Source organism: Hermetia illucens, chromosome 3, assembly GCF_905115235.1.
Source record: "Hermetia illucens chromosome 3, iHerIll2.2.curated.20191125, whole genome shotgun sequence".
Classification (NCBI taxonomy): domain Eukaryota; kingdom Metazoa; phylum Arthropoda; class Insecta; order Diptera; family Stratiomyidae; genus Hermetia; species Hermetia illucens.
Genome location: NC_051851.1, coordinates 3,512,712 through 3,528,323, shown reverse-complemented (window position 1 = coordinate 3,528,323; position 15,612 = coordinate 3,512,712).

The following is a 15,612-nucleotide window of genomic DNA, read 5'->3' as shown; positions in this document are numbered from 1 at the left end:
ACCGGTATCCGGTCTAGGCCTGCCTTAACAAGGAACTCCAGACATCCTGGTTTTGCGCCGAGGCCCACCACCAGTCCTCGACCTTGGCCGCCATTCAGCGTCCCGTTGAGACTTCCGCTTTGCTACCGAAGTCATATGGATTCCCTCTACCGGCGGCTTCTTCTACTGTACCTCCAGCTGTGTCTGCATCTCCTTCTGCCAAGGACGACCATACGAAGCCCCCCGATTCAGCCCAATCACTGAATTCCGCCGATTACGTGAACCGCAACACTGGTGCAGTGCCAAAAATGCAGCGATCGACGTCGTCATCTGCATGTTCCCGACGGCTCAGGAATCCGTTAGACGAGACTGTGGCTTCCGAAAAGGCGCTTTCTACTGTGCATAACAATGCGGCCTCAACATCGTCTCAGGAGTCTTTGCACCAGGCCTCTCATTCTGTATTGAATTCGCCTGTAATGCCCTCCTACATCAGGGTTGCTTCCACTGGGTCTACACCCCTAATCCAGCGGCCCCCATGCGACGAGTTACGGTCCACCGAGCCTCCGATCCTGTCTCACTCCATCGCGCCTACGAGGGGACAATATCCGCAGCCTCCTCAGCAAGTTTTGAATCGGAACACAGCCGCCCCACTCTCTGACATCGTTCCAGTCGCCAACGAAGCTCCGCTTCCCGCTACCGCCATATATCCTGGCACTTCAACCAGTCATACCAGTGGCCCCAAGTTAAAGGTGGCGTCCCCACCTAAACAGCTCTTCATCTCCAGGCTAGCGTTCACAACGTCTACGGACGATGTTCTGGAGTATATAAGGAGCAAAGTTGGTTTACTTTCTCCTCTGTCCTGCATTAAACTCACAAAAGACGACAACACCGACCGGGTCATTGCATCTTTCAAGGTTACTTACCCACACGAAGTTGATGTCCTCGGCAACCCTTCTTTCTGGCCTGAAGGAGTATTCATAAAGCCGTATAAGCGCCCCAATTCGCGGGTAAATTTCAGGGCAACCCGCCTGCCTCGCCGAGCTATATAACTGGATCCATGCTCACTGTCCGTATGTTTTATCAGAACGTCAGGGGTTTAAGAACCAAGCTGGGGGCCTTCAATTTATCCGCGCTGGCTCAGCAACACCATGCCATCTGTATCACCGAAACCTGGCTAGACGATGCCATATTATACTCCGAGCTCCCCGAAGGGTACTCAACTTTCCGTTGTGACAGGGACCGGGATGCTTCTCGTAAGTCCACTGGCGGTGGAGTCCTAATTGCTATAAAAGATTCACTCCCCGCTGAACTCGTCTTCTCCTCCTCTGGCTTTCCTTTTGATTGTGTTGCTCTTCGTGTCTCCCCGCCCAACTTCCTCCCGTTCATTGTTTCTTGTGTTTATGTACCCTGTGCTAGCCCTTCTCACCTGTATGAAGAATTGTTTGACAGTTTGTCTGATCTCCTTACCGTCAGATTCCCTTCCCTCCCTTTCTTCCTTTGTGGAGATTTCAACCTCCCCATGCTCAACTGGCCTAATCATCCTAGTCTTCCAATTCCTTCCAACAACCTCTCCCATTCTTTCCTCCCACTTTCTTCCTTTATGTATACTTGCTCTGCCCTGAATTTCAACACCACTAAAAACTCCTTGGGCCGCACTCTCGATCTCTTTCTTTCCAACCTCCCCGAGCGCCACCTCTCTTTATTTCCTGGCACATCCCCGTATGTAAAAACCGACGCTCACCATCCCGCGGTTGAATTTGAAGCGGAGCTCTCTCGTTCAAAACCCAAAACCAAGCGTAAACCCACTAAGTTCAACTTCCGCAAAGCCAATTTTGACGGTCTGAACTCAGCTTTAGCGTCTTTCAACTGGGTTCATATATTAAGTAATTCATCGTGTGATCAAGCTCTTAACACCTTCTACAATATCCTCTCTGATCTCCTCTCCTGTTATGTCCCTTCTTCCCCTTCCTGCCTACGTTCTTTCCCAACTTGGTTCACAACGGAACTTCATATTAACATGCGTTTGAAACATACACTAAAAAAGAAGTTTCGGGCTTATAAAAATGACGCCGACCTTGCTCAATTTAAAGCTATACGATCTACTGTGAAGTCAATGGTCAGAAAGGCGCGTAAAAGGTACCTATTGAGCGTCGAAGCCGCCCTTGCCCGCGGTAACTTAAAACTCTTTTGGTCTCACGCTGCAACTCTCGTAACCCAACTCATTCTGTCCCTTCTTCTATCAGCTTCGCTGACTCCACTGCCAACTCCCCACAACAATCCTGCGACCTTCTCTGCACCTATTTCTCTTCAGTGTTTTCTCCCTCGAGCCCTTCACCCTCTACACCTTTCATAACCACAGACTCCTCCGAATCACTAGCCATTCCTCTCCTTACGCCTTCCTTGGTTGAGTTCCTCATTGGTAACCTTGACCCCAATGTTGGACCTGGCCCCGATGGGCTTCCTAATCTCTTCCTCCTTAACTGTAGAAAACACATTTCCCTCCCCCTGTGTATAATCTACAACAAAAGTCTAGACGAATGCTACTTTCCCCGTCTCTGGAAAGAGGCCCTCATCATTCCTATCCTCAAGAGCGGTGACCCTTCCCTTGCTGTGAACTACCGCCCCATTTCCCTTCTCTCCTCTTGCTCCAAAATCCTAGAAAGATACGTCAACGACTGGTTGACCGCGCACTTCGGTCACCTCATTGTCAAAGAGCAGCATGGTTTCGTGAAACATAGATCAACGGCTTCAAATCTTCTGGTCTTTACCAACTTTGTTGCTAAACGTTTGAATTCACGACAGGAGGTACATGCTGTTTATACTGATTTCTCCAAAGCCTTTGACACCGTTGACCATAACATTCTCCTCTCTAAACTTTCTTCGCTAGAGTTCCCTCCCTCAGTCATCTCCTGGCTTTCCTCCTATCTCTCATACCGTTCATGCAAAGTTTCTTTTCATGGTCACTCATCTCGTTCCTTCTCTCCTTCCTCTGGTGTTCCCCAAGGCTCTACACTTGGCCCCCTACTCTTCCTGTTTTTTATCAATGACCTCGCCTCCATCCTCACCTGTCCGTATTTGCTTTACGCAGACGACCTTAAATTGTTTGCCTCTGTTTCGTCTCCATTGGACTGTGCTCTCTTACAATCCAACCTTGATAATTTAGCCCGTTGGTGTTCGGTCAACAAGCTAACACTGAATGTCAACAAATGCCACTGGATGCGCTATTCCCTGAAACCCTCCCCATCATAATTTCCCTATTCTCTCAGTGGTCAACCCCTTTCACTACTGACCTCCTTCAAAGACCTGGGTGTAATATTCGACGATAAACTTCGTTTCAATTCCCACTTCGTTGACATCATCAATAGAGCTTCCAAAATGTTTGGTTTTATCCTACGTTCCTCGTCCGACTTTACCTCAATCCAGCCCTCCTTAACACTCTTCAATTCCCTTGTCAAAAACATCCTTGAATACTGCTCTGTAGTCTGGTCCCCCTACCGCATCCGTGACGGCCGCGCTCTTGAAGCTGTACAACGCAAATTCACCCGAACCCTCTTTTACAAAAAGAACCTTCCACGGGTTGATTATCCGTCACGACTCCGCACCCTCAATCTCCCCTCCCTACAGCAACGCCGTATTTTCCTTGATATGTGTACTCTTTTCAAACTCTGCAATGGTCTGATGGACTGCTCCGCCAACTCCGATATTACTCTCCGTATCGCCTCGTCTCATGACACACGTAATGCGGACATTTTTGATGTGCCCTTCGCCGAGCTCGAGATTTACTTTCACTCTCCAATCCCGAGGTTTTGCCGGTCGTTCAATGCCCTACAGCTTGATTCATTTGACTCTATGTCCCTCTCTAGCTTTAAGCGCAAAATATGTCATTTACTTGCTCCTCCCTCTGAGGACAATATGTAATAAGAAATTTGCTTTCTGTGTATTGTCCTCATTAAATAAATAAATAAATAAATAAATCCCTAAAAGCTGTCTGGCGTCCTGGCCTACGCCATCGCTCCATTTTAGGCATCGCTCCATCTCATAGACTTTCCGGGCTGGATCATCCTCATCCATACGGATTAAGTGATCCGCCCATCGTAACCTATTGAGCCGGAGTTTATCCACAACCAGACGGTCATGGTATCGCTCATCATCATCATCAACGGCGCAACAACCAGTATCCGGTCTAGGCCTGCCTTAATAAGGAACTCCAGACATCCCGGTTTTGCGCCGAGGTCCACCAATTCGATATCCCTAAAAGCTGTCTGGCGTCCTGACCCACGCCATCGCTCCATCTTAGGCAGGGTCTGCCTCGTCGTCTTTTTCTACCATGGATATTGCCCTTATAGACTTTCCGGCTGGGATCATCCTCATCATTACGGATTAAGTGACTCGCCCACCGTAACCTATTGAGCCGGGTTTTAGTCACAACCGGACGGTCATAGTATCGCTCATAGATTTCGTCATTGTGTAGGCTACGGAATCGTCCATCCTCAAAACTTTTTCGGAGGATTCTTCTCTCGAACGCGGCCAAGAGTTCGCAATTTTTCTTGCTAAGAACCCAAGTTTCCGAGGAATACATGAGGACTGCCAAGATCATTATCTTGTACAGTAAGAGCTTTGACCCTATGGTGAGACGTTTCTAGCGGAAGATTTTTGGTAGTTGTTGTTATCGGTTGTGATTTTCGACCCTAGATAGGAGAAATTGTCAACGGTCTCAAAGTTGTATTCTCTTATCCTTTTTCTTCTTCGTGTTTGTGTTTGACCAGTGCGGTTTGATGTTGTTGGTTGGTTCGTCTTCGGTGCTGACGTTGCCACCATATTTTTTGTTTTGCCTTCATTGATGTCTAGCCCAAGATCCCGCGCCGATTTCCGCCTGCTCGATCTGGATGAAGGCAGTTTGTACGTCTCGGGTGGTTCTTCCCATGATGTCGATATCGTCAGCATAGGCCAGTAGTTGGGTGGACTTGAAGAGGATCGTACCTCTTGCATTTACCTCAGCATCACGGATCACTTTCTCGAGGGCCAGGTTAAAGAGGACGCATGATAGTGCATCCCCTTGTCGTAGACCGTTGTTGATGTCGAATGGTCTTGAGAGTGATCCTGCTGCTTTTATCTGGCCTCGCACATTGGTCAGGGTCAGCCTAGTCAGTCTTATTAATTTCGTCGGGATACCGAATTCTCCCATGGCCGTGTACAGTTTTACCCTGGCTATGCTATCATAGGCGGCTTTAAAGTCGATGAACAGATGGTGCAACTGTTGTCCATATTCCAACAGTTTTTCCATCGCCTGCCGCAGAGAGAAAATCTGATCTGTTGCTGATTTGCCTGGAGTGAAGCCTCTTTTGTATGGGCCAATGATGTTCTGGGCGTATGGGGCTATCCGGCCTAGCAAGATAGTGGAGAATATCTGATAGATGGTACTCAGCAACGTGATACCTCTATAAAAGTTATACAAGGTCCAAAAAAGAATGGTGAACGCTAAAATGTTCAAGTATTCAGAGTCATGTTCGGGGTTATTGAAGGAGGGAATCATCACTTGGAAAAACTAGTTGTCTATATTTCTTCAGCATGTACCGATGGGTCCTTCAGTTTAACGTAGGACGATGCCATCCACTACATGCATGAGGTTCCATAGGTTCAATATTTTCACCAAATTTAGTATCCAAAGGTTCCCGAATCAACTGAATGCGAAAGACAGACAGACAGACTAGCACCCGAAATCGACACTGAGTCATTTGAATAAAAATCTAATAAATTTGTTTGTTGTAATTAGCGGAGGAATCTTTCAAGCCTCATTTCCCAATCATCCTTTTAGCAATGAGGTCATTATAGCGCCAGAATGCTCTCAAAGCGATAGGAATACGCAGAGGCGTAGAACAAGTCAAAAGGAAGTCACAACGAAGGAGTAGCATCTCCACAACCTCACCTCATATCCATTAAGTTACAGTCGAACAATACCCTCTAAACAATACCTGTTGGTCCTTAGAGAGATGGAGCTCTTGCTATTGAAACACCAAAAATTCCTCGGATAGGGACTGACTTCAGGGGAGCTGGTTTCTGACAGGATCTTCACCGAGTGATTCCATTGCAGGTTGAAGTGCATCATAATGGTGCTGACGTACGCACCAACCGGGCTTCTGATAAAGGATGCTTTCTATGAGCAATTCCACGTAGTTTAAGAGAGATATTGTTAAGGTGTCCTTACGATCATGTTAGGGCATCAGAATGCCAAACCAGGGTCTGACAAGATCTTGCTCGGGCAAGCGATGGGGAAGAATGATCATAGAAACTGTAATAGCTACGACGAGAAGTTTGTAGATTTCTGCAACTTTCATCTCCTCGTCTTCAGCATGGGGGGCGGGGGCTACGTATGGTTAGATCATAGAGCTAGCTATAAGGACAATTGGGTTTTGACTGATCAGAAGCAAGCATCTAAAAGGATCAACCACATCGCAATCAGCAGAAGATTTAGGAGTTGACTTTTGATGTACACAGACAAAAGAGGTGCTCATGTGGGCCTCGAAAAGGACCATCAGTTCATGAGTTTCACAGTCTGGCTATCGCCAAGCAGTGGGAAAACCTTGGTGCCTAAACCACACAAATTATGAAAACTCTACTCTTGAATATTGATGAACACAGGGTCACCATCAAAAGTATCTTCATTTCTGGGGGGGGGGGGGGGGGATGAAGTTGCCTTTCACATCCCAAAAGGACATCAGAAAAAAAAGATTGAGCACTGTAACTAGATGGCGTATGCGACCGGTACTGATGCTCTTCAGCAAAACTCTCCGTTGCAGCTACTGCTGTCTCTCCGGTACTGATGTTCTTCAGCAAAACTCTCCGTTGAAGCTCCTGTGCCTTTGAAAAACTGCTACTTCACTTACCCGCAAATCGGACTATCGTCTGAATTCCGGAAAAGGACACCTTGAATATGACAATTTGAGCAGTATTTGCGTGCTTCATGTCGGCGGAAAAACAGCGGTTATGCTCACTCTTCAACGCTCTTCAAGCTCATTGAAGCCCTAATTAAACTTCAGACTTCAAAGTGTCATTGTCATAAAATTTCTTCCAATGGATGAAAAGTACCATCAGTAGTCCTTAATAGCATGTACAGGTAGTCGCAAGTCGTATTGTAAGATCGAGGTTTTTTCAAGTAAACCGATAAAATGTTTGACAGAAAGTTGACCTTCAAGAAACCCAAAACTGTGCAGCACCTAAAGGATATTTTGCCGCCGTAATGGTTTCAAAGATATTACTGACAGTTAATGAGCCAAGACAAATCTAAGGTCTAATTACTTCAAAGAAGTTCATTTCCGTTCTACCTGTCATTGTCGCGAAAAGAACACCTGCACTGGAAAACAAGAAAAACTGCAGGAAATTTGGGGAAACAACTTAATGAACAATATCAGGAAGAACATCATAGGTGTTAGCAGGGACGTTCCTTAAAGCTAGTTTTGGGGGCGAATTAAGGCCAGCGTCCCTACAATCGAATGTATGCAACGAGAGGGGAGCCGTAGTTATTGACTAATTTAGCCGGCTACCTTCACACCATAAATGTAGACTGGAGGCTACAGTTACGTCTCTGTGGATTAACATGAATACCTGTCACGGGGACTTAATCCCAAGGTTTTCTTAAGACATTGCTTTTGTGAACACAATCCGAGCCCTGCTGAGACAAGCAACAAGGGTAAGATTTTATACTAAGTGCATGGCCCAGCATTCATATTTTTTTTTTTGGGGTAGGGTAGGTGAATGCATTTACGCACACAGTGTTGGACTCCCGATTCGGTACGTCATCGGACTACCAACTAAACACCTCCCCATCGTCAGAGAGCTAGCCTGGAACTGTTTGTCACATTACTTCGGGCCAGCCCCCGAACTATCCCGCTTTGCGGAGCCTTCAAATCAGGGAATTCCTTTCACCAACGGGAGGGGAGAGGAGGAAGGGAACTGTCAGTTCAAGGAACCCCCTGCCATCCGGCTCCTCCACCGGTCGAGTTCTATCTTCTTAGCAACGAGAAGGGCCCGAACGTACTGGACAACACGGTTCCAGCTATCAGCAGTCCTCAGCATCTCTTCCACAATGTTGTCTGGAGAGAGATCCTCTGTGTCTAAATAGAGCTGCTGACGAACCCCATCCCACCTTCCACAAGAAAAAAAAGTGTGGTGGGCATCGTCCACAACTCCATTGCAAAACACACAATCCGGAGAACGCGCCTTTCCAATCTTGTGCAGGTAAGACTGAAAATTTCCATGCCCACTTAAAAATTGGGTAAGGAAATAGTCAGGCTCACCATGCTTCCGATTCAGCCACGCACCTAAGTTGCCGATGAACCGCGCAGTCCATCTGCCTCTAGTTTAATTTTGCCAAGAGAGCTGCCACTCGTCTAGAGTGTGTTGCCGTTCTTCGCGAGCAACCACCTCCCTTGGCTCATCTCCCTTGCGCTTGTATATGGCCTGACGCTCCCTAGCAAGAAGGGCAACGGGGATAACTCCCGCGATCACCATCACGGCCGGTTCAGAGACTGTGTGGTACGCAGACGCCACCCGTAAAGCTCCCCGTCTCTGTACTTGCGCGAGGCGTCTACGATATACCTCCTTGTTAAGAGCGCCAGCCCATACCTCTGCGCCGTAGAGCAGGGCAGATTGCGTTGAGCTCATCAGGAGACGTCGCCTACTAGACGTAGGAACCCCAATGTTTGCCATTAGCCTACGTAACGCCGAAACTCCAGCCGCAGCCTTGTTCGCTGCTGCTTGGATTTGCTCAGAAAAACTCATCTTTGAGTCAAGAGTCAACCCGAGGTACTTTACCGCCGATTTTGACTCGATTATCGACTCGCCGAACGATATGGGACGCAGGGTCGGAATTCTCTTCTTAGTCAGGATGACTACTTCGGTTTTTTCCAGTGCAAGGTTAAAACCATGAGTAGTCATCCATCCGCTTACCCGTCGCATCAATATGCCGAGTCTGCTTTGCGCCTGTTCGACAGTGCGTCCAGCAATAAGCGCTGCGACATCATCTGCGTAGCCGACCAGGCGCGACTCTTCTGGCATGTCGAGTTTAAGCAGACTGTCATAGGTAGCGTTCCAGAGGTCCGGCCCTAGGATGGATCCCTGTGCTACCTCCGATGTGACCTCCATCCACCTTTGACCCTCTAGTGTTTCATAGAGCAGGGAGCGGTTCCTCAGATAGTCCCTCAAAATCTGTAAGAGATAGTTCGGCACGTTGAAGGTATTGTCTAGTGTGCCTAGAATGTCTTTCCATCTTACGGAATTGAAGGCGTTTCTAACGTCAAGCGTTACGAGGAGCACCACCCGTCGAGTTCGGCGGCTATGTGCCTCTGCTCGTCGAACGGCGTCCACGACCTGCATGACAGCATCAATTGTCGATCTCCCTGCCCTAAAACCAAACTGCCGGGGAGATAAATCTCCGGCAGCGCGTATCGCTTCAGCGAGTCTACTTCTGATGAGCTTTTCGAGCACTTTCCCAGCAGTATCAAGCATACCTAGTGGGCGATATGAAGATGGCAGTTCGGGATCGCCTTTCCCTTTAGGGATCAGCGCAATCCTCGCAACTTTCCAACGAGCAGGGAAAATGCCCTCTTTCAGACAAGCGTTGAATGCGCCGAGTAGTAGGTCTGGCTATTGTTGGAATACCAGTTTGTACACCTCTGCTGGAATACCATCGGGTCCTGGCGCCTTCTTGTTTTTCATAGAGAGCACTGCCTGTTCCAACTCTTTTACAGAGAAAAGTGGACAGTCCTCTGCGCTCTCCGCGCCGACGTCACCATCCCATACGGGGTGTGCAGGGAAGAGTGCCCTCACAATGCGGTCCATCTGCTCGGCCTTAAGTGAACAGGGTTTCCGCAGAGCCCCGATTTTTCGGGTTACAAGTTTGTAACCGAGTCCCCACGGATCCCTATTCACCTCGTCGATCAGGTCTTGCCAGCAGCGAGCTTTGCTCTTGTTTATTGTGCTGTGGAGTCTCCTTTTGGCTGATTTGTACTCCATCATTGTGGTACATGCCTCCTCCCGGTCGCCTAGACGTTGTGGTAAGCGGCAGAGCCTGTGACATTCCTTCCGGAGCTCTGCGATTTCCACTGTCCACCAATACATGGAAGGTTTGCCGCGCCTCGATGTCTTCCTGGGCATGGAGGCTCCGCAGACCGTCGTTATCAGGTTCATAACTGAATTTACGACAGTGTCAGCAGCGGCGCTACCGCACCCAGGAGTACCCTTGAGCGTGGCCCCACCTGTTCCCAGAGTTTCGACAAACTTCCCGGTGTTCACTTTCGCGACGTTCCATACACAGAAAGATCGCTGGAGTGGCGCACACCGAGAGTTTGTGTCCACCACTTCGAAAGCAATGTATTGGTGGTCACTTGCCGAAAAGTCTTCCAGAACTCGCCACCCGTCCACCAGCGACACCAGTGATTCCGATGCGAAGGTTACGTCTAGAAGGCTTCCTTCGCAGCCCGGGCGCCGGAACGTTGGGGTGGATTCGGTGTTTAGAACTACCAGTCCTGTTCTCGCCGCCATATCCAGAATTCGTTTCCCTCTGGAATCTGTGTGAGGCATGCCCCATTCAAGTGCCCTAGCATTGAAGTCACCTCCGACCAGGATCCGCCCATCCGTGCTTAAGATAGCGTCCTCCAAAGCCTCAAGCCTCCGACGAAAGTCCGGCATGGTCTCATTCGGCGTAAGATAGACACTAATAAACGTTATCCCTGAACACCGAATCCAGACAAAGCTGTCCCCTCGGCCTTGGGCAAGAACCCCCAGGAGGGTGCCGTCCCGAACCCAGATGGCAGCGGTACCTGATATGTCTGGGTGCCATGAAACTGGGCCCTTGTTTCGGTACTGCTCACTGATGAGTACTAAATCAGCTTTGGTCTCCGCAGCGAACTGCGCTAGCAACTCGTGAGCGGTTGCACTTCGGTGCATATTGATTTGTAGGATGCGAGTCATGTTGACCGTATCCTAGCTCTTTCCAGTTCTGCTCTGAAAACTGGACACCGCCCCGATCCCGCAGTGTGCGCAATGCTCTCATCAGTCACGCCACGGTCCTTGCATAGGACGCAGCTTTCCTTTTCATTGCAGCTGTTCGCTTTATGACCATCCTGACCGCATTTACGGCATGTTGCCCTTCTGTCAGGTCCCCGACAGTTTGCAGATGTGTGCCCATAGTCCAAACATCTGTAACATTTGGTTGGGGCGGCCCGAATTCGTATCCCACACACTACCCAACCAATTCTTATTTTCCCGCTGTTTAGAAGCTTCCTCGCGTATTGCTCGGCAACTTCCACCACAGCGAGTTTTTGGCCTCGGGAGTTTGCGGAGGTGATACCAATCCGGACATTGGTTACCTCCGGGCATTCGCGTTTGATGGCCTCTTCTACCTCGTTCTTTTCCGTGAGACAGTCAAGGTCTCGGATTTCTAAAGCACACATGGGTTCCAGGCTAGAAACCAAAGCTTTTTCTCCTAGAAGCCCCTTGACTGCTTCACAGAACGTGACTTTATTTATAGTCTTCGGGCCTAGCTCGACTAAGACTCCACCACCCTTCGTTTTACGTATGGAAGACACCTCCGCTCCGTTGTCTTCGGGTTTGATTTTGTAACGGATTTCATTGAGGACTTCCGCAAAAGTCTTGCCTCCCGTCGGCTTAATAAGCAAAGCTGGCGGTCTAGTCCTCCTTCGTCTCCCCACCTTTTCTTTTGGCACTCCGTCCTTCGTGTCCGCCTTAGTTTTAGGCAGAGGTTTTTCTGATGGCGCGACGTGTTGTTGTCTTTCGATCCTGTTCGCCTTCTTCTTTTCATCCCTGAAGAGTACCTGAGTGAAGTCTCCTTCAGATGTCCCTTCCTCCTTTCGTTTTTTACCAAGTTCGCTCTGCAACGGGCTGTCAGCGATCCCTTTGGTACTCGTGGTGTTCTCCTCGGGAAGCGCGGTTGTTTCTGCTTCCTGCGGATTTTGAATTACTTTCCATGTTCGCCTATAGTATGAAATCCTGTCCAGGAGCTCTTCCAGTTCCATTAGCCCGTTTTTCACCCCCTTACCGACGTTTTTCTGAAGGAACGTCGAAGATCGCATGTGCTTCACAACTGCCGCGCATTTTTTAATAAGTCTTTCCTCTTCCGCTTGTGCCAGAGTAATCGACAGTCCTCCCACTCGGCTTATATTCGAAACCATTTTATTAGTTTCGGCAGTTTCCACTGTGCCTCTTTCCCCAATTACAGCACTGTGCTGTATGGTCTGGGTTCCTCCTATCTGTGTTGCAGGTGCTGCATCACTTTCCAAATCTTTCTCTCCGTCTGCGCGTCCCGATGTCTCGTCGGGTATTTCAGCCCTTGTTGCGTGCTTCGCTGGGCGCTGGGGCGAACGGCGCATTTTCGTGCTGCGAATAAACGCAGCCAGCTCACTCTCCATTTCCACTATCTCCTCGTTTTGTTCGTTTTTTTCTCCATTTGAGTTGTTTACCAGCGCATCGTGTGCAAGGGAGCGGGTCGCAATAGTCAGGAACGGGTATACCCTCGGGGACACAGCCCCTACCCCAGTTCCCTGAGGCCTGACCTACGCTTAGCTGATCCCGGAATTCACGGACGGATCAGCACTCGCTCGGGGCAACGCGGTCTACTAACACCGGTTCAATGCACACTACCCGACCAGGGTCCCGAAGGGGCTGGCTCCTGATACACGCCACAACTACCACCTTGGCAGAGCTAGGCTCACATCACCCCATCGTCGTCGACAGGGAGTTGTCGACGGCTCCGGGACTCCCAGTGTGTCCCAGCGTGTATCGGTCATTAGCAGTTCGCTCTTCACCGAGAAACTTTCTCGAGGCTACTACCTAGGACGCAAGTATTATGCCAGCTAGGGGGTCAGAACTACTTGCTCGGGCACCTCGGGGACGCCACTCCCCGTATCGTAAACGACCCATGAAGGATCGTTGACGATCCCTGAGCATTCATATTGGTGGATGCAAAGACTACCCAAATTTCTACCGAACTATGGAGTACAGCACCCGTGTTGAAACGCACCACCACGTTTGAGGCCCGAAGGTTTCTGTTCAATTGAACGCAAACACAGGCCCCATGAAACTCCCACTAGGAGCCAACCGCAACAAAAAACTGAACTTGCATATAACGGTAATTTTCCCGAAGTATGTGAATTCAGGGGCTATCCCGGTTCCCATGGTAGCAGTATACCTCTGGTAAGGTTTCTTGACCTATTCGGGTCTGATTGCCCTAATTAGGCCTTTGGAGCATTCACATACTGTATCATGGCCGGTAAACCAATGTTATATAGCATTTCCCGGGGCGACTAGGCCACTTGGTTTTGGTTTCTCCGACAGTATTGCCGCTCCGTCTTCCTCACCGCCACATCTAAGCACTACTGGACACTACAGTAAGTTTTGAACCACCACCAAAAAGTAAGGGTAACTCCTCTAGAAATAATAGCTGAAGTTTAGAGGATTGCCAATTTTCAGGGAGTTTGAGACGTCACAAAGAACGGGAGACTCTTTTTCAATTTTCCTCCTGACTTCAGACGAAGCCGGATGACAGGGACATTCAAGTGCCAGAACTTTGTAGGTAGGTCCTTAAAATGAAGGTCATGATGAGGCGAACCTCCTAACAGATAGGTGTGGGGGCCTCTATCATGTAACGACCAAGCAAATATATGAGGGGAATTAGTGGGCCAATTTTAAATTCCTTGCTATGAAACAAGGACCAAATGAGGTTAACTCGGATAATCCTCTACAACCGGAGTTTCACACACGATATCTCGGACCAATCCATGCTCAAGTCTGATGGTCATACTTGGAGCCATACATAGAACAAAACAACAAGTCGGGAAACCGGAAGCTAGATGCTTCAGGTATGAAAGGTTTTGTGTATTTCTTTTATGGTAGGTCACATGTAAAATATGCATATATTACGCGAGAATATCCACTTTCAAGTGATATTGACATTCAAAGTCTTGAATTTGCACTGAAGCGACAGCTTTGACCTATTATAACTTTATTAGTAATATTGCGATTTTCACCTAATTTAGTAGGATCATGTTCTGTAATGTAACCTACGTTACTGCGTGATTTTAGGGTAAACTTAAGGGGGGTTTTCCTGTCAATTACTAAAAATTATTAACTTTATTTGAACAGGTATCGGTATGGAGGGTATTTCGGAGCCTAGGCACCATATAGTGGCAGCCCTTGATTTTTTTCAGATTTTTCGGTTGTGTAGCTTCTGAGAATGGGTTCGTTAAAGAAATGATCACTTTCAACCCCCGCACTCCCCACCTTTCCAACAAATGTCAAAAACTAAAACCGGCTTCGGAAAGTACTAACCGGGACTTTCATTGACTATATTTGATGGAAAAAAAATTTACACCCCCCTTTTGCAAGTATGGGGGAGGGGGTATACCGGGTGTTGTTGTAATTCGAGCCCGGAGCACTATGCCAACGAGATAGTGGTCCGAGTCTATATTGGCCCCGCTGTATGTTCTGACATTCATCAAGGCTATGATACAGCTGGCTTCAACATACCATATACACCTCTACATTGCTTTGGTGGCTTGCTATAATGACTGCAGCCAAGTCCCCGCAGTCTCTACTGCTGTGGGAAAAATAAATACTCCAGCGGACATGACATCCCGCAGCAAGAGGAGGAGCAGGGCTGAGTCCTATGGCACTCCCGCTGTGACGTTAAACTCCAGCTCATCCAAGAGTCTTCTCCAGGAAGTAATTTACCATCAGACTCGCCAAATATTCTGGAAGAGCGTATGAGAAGAAAGTGAGTGAGGATTTAAGCGAGTAGCACTTAGAGTGACACTTTCTGATGTTTGAAGTTAAACCATTAGCGGCGCATCAAAGTGTTAGATTGAAGGGAAACACAGTTCACAAGTGACGATATAGCGGGAAACAGCTCAAAGTCGTCAGCATAAAACATATAATAAAAAACAAAAATAATAAAGTACCCAGAATAGATCTCTACGAGGTGCCAGAGAAAGGATGAAAAAGAGCGTGCGATGTGCAGCCGTCAAAAGAGACGCGGCAGTATCGGTTGGAAAGGTAAGAGGCAAGCCACAAAACAAGTGGTATGGAAACGCTTCGGGACGAGGGTCTGGATAGAAGTGCCTTATGATTTATAGTGTCGAAAATTTTAGCAGCAAATTGTATGCAGTTCCTGCCGTAAATTTTGATATTTAGCGACAAAGTTGATAGAGTCGAGCAAGTTGATCTCAGTGGACCTAGGCTTAACAAAGCCGTGTTGCTCTTTCAATATGTGATGGTCAAAGTGGGCGGACATAAATATATCTTTCCAAGATGTTGGAACAGGAGAGGAGTTTTTAACGACCGATCTCAAAGAAGCAGGCACAACCACTGTCAGTGGGAGCGACCCGCCCAGAACGATTTAAATATCTCGGGCCAATGCTATCAGCGAGTGAAGAACTGCGTTATGGAATTGCCTCACGGATTAACGCAACCTGGATAAAGTGGCGTTCCACGATTGGTGTTTTTTGTGATCAACGCATCAATGAAAGTCTCAAATCTAAAATTTACGCCAATGTCGTCCGTCCTGTCGCTCTCAATGATTCTGAGTGTTGACCGACTATAAAAGACAATGAACAGCGTCTT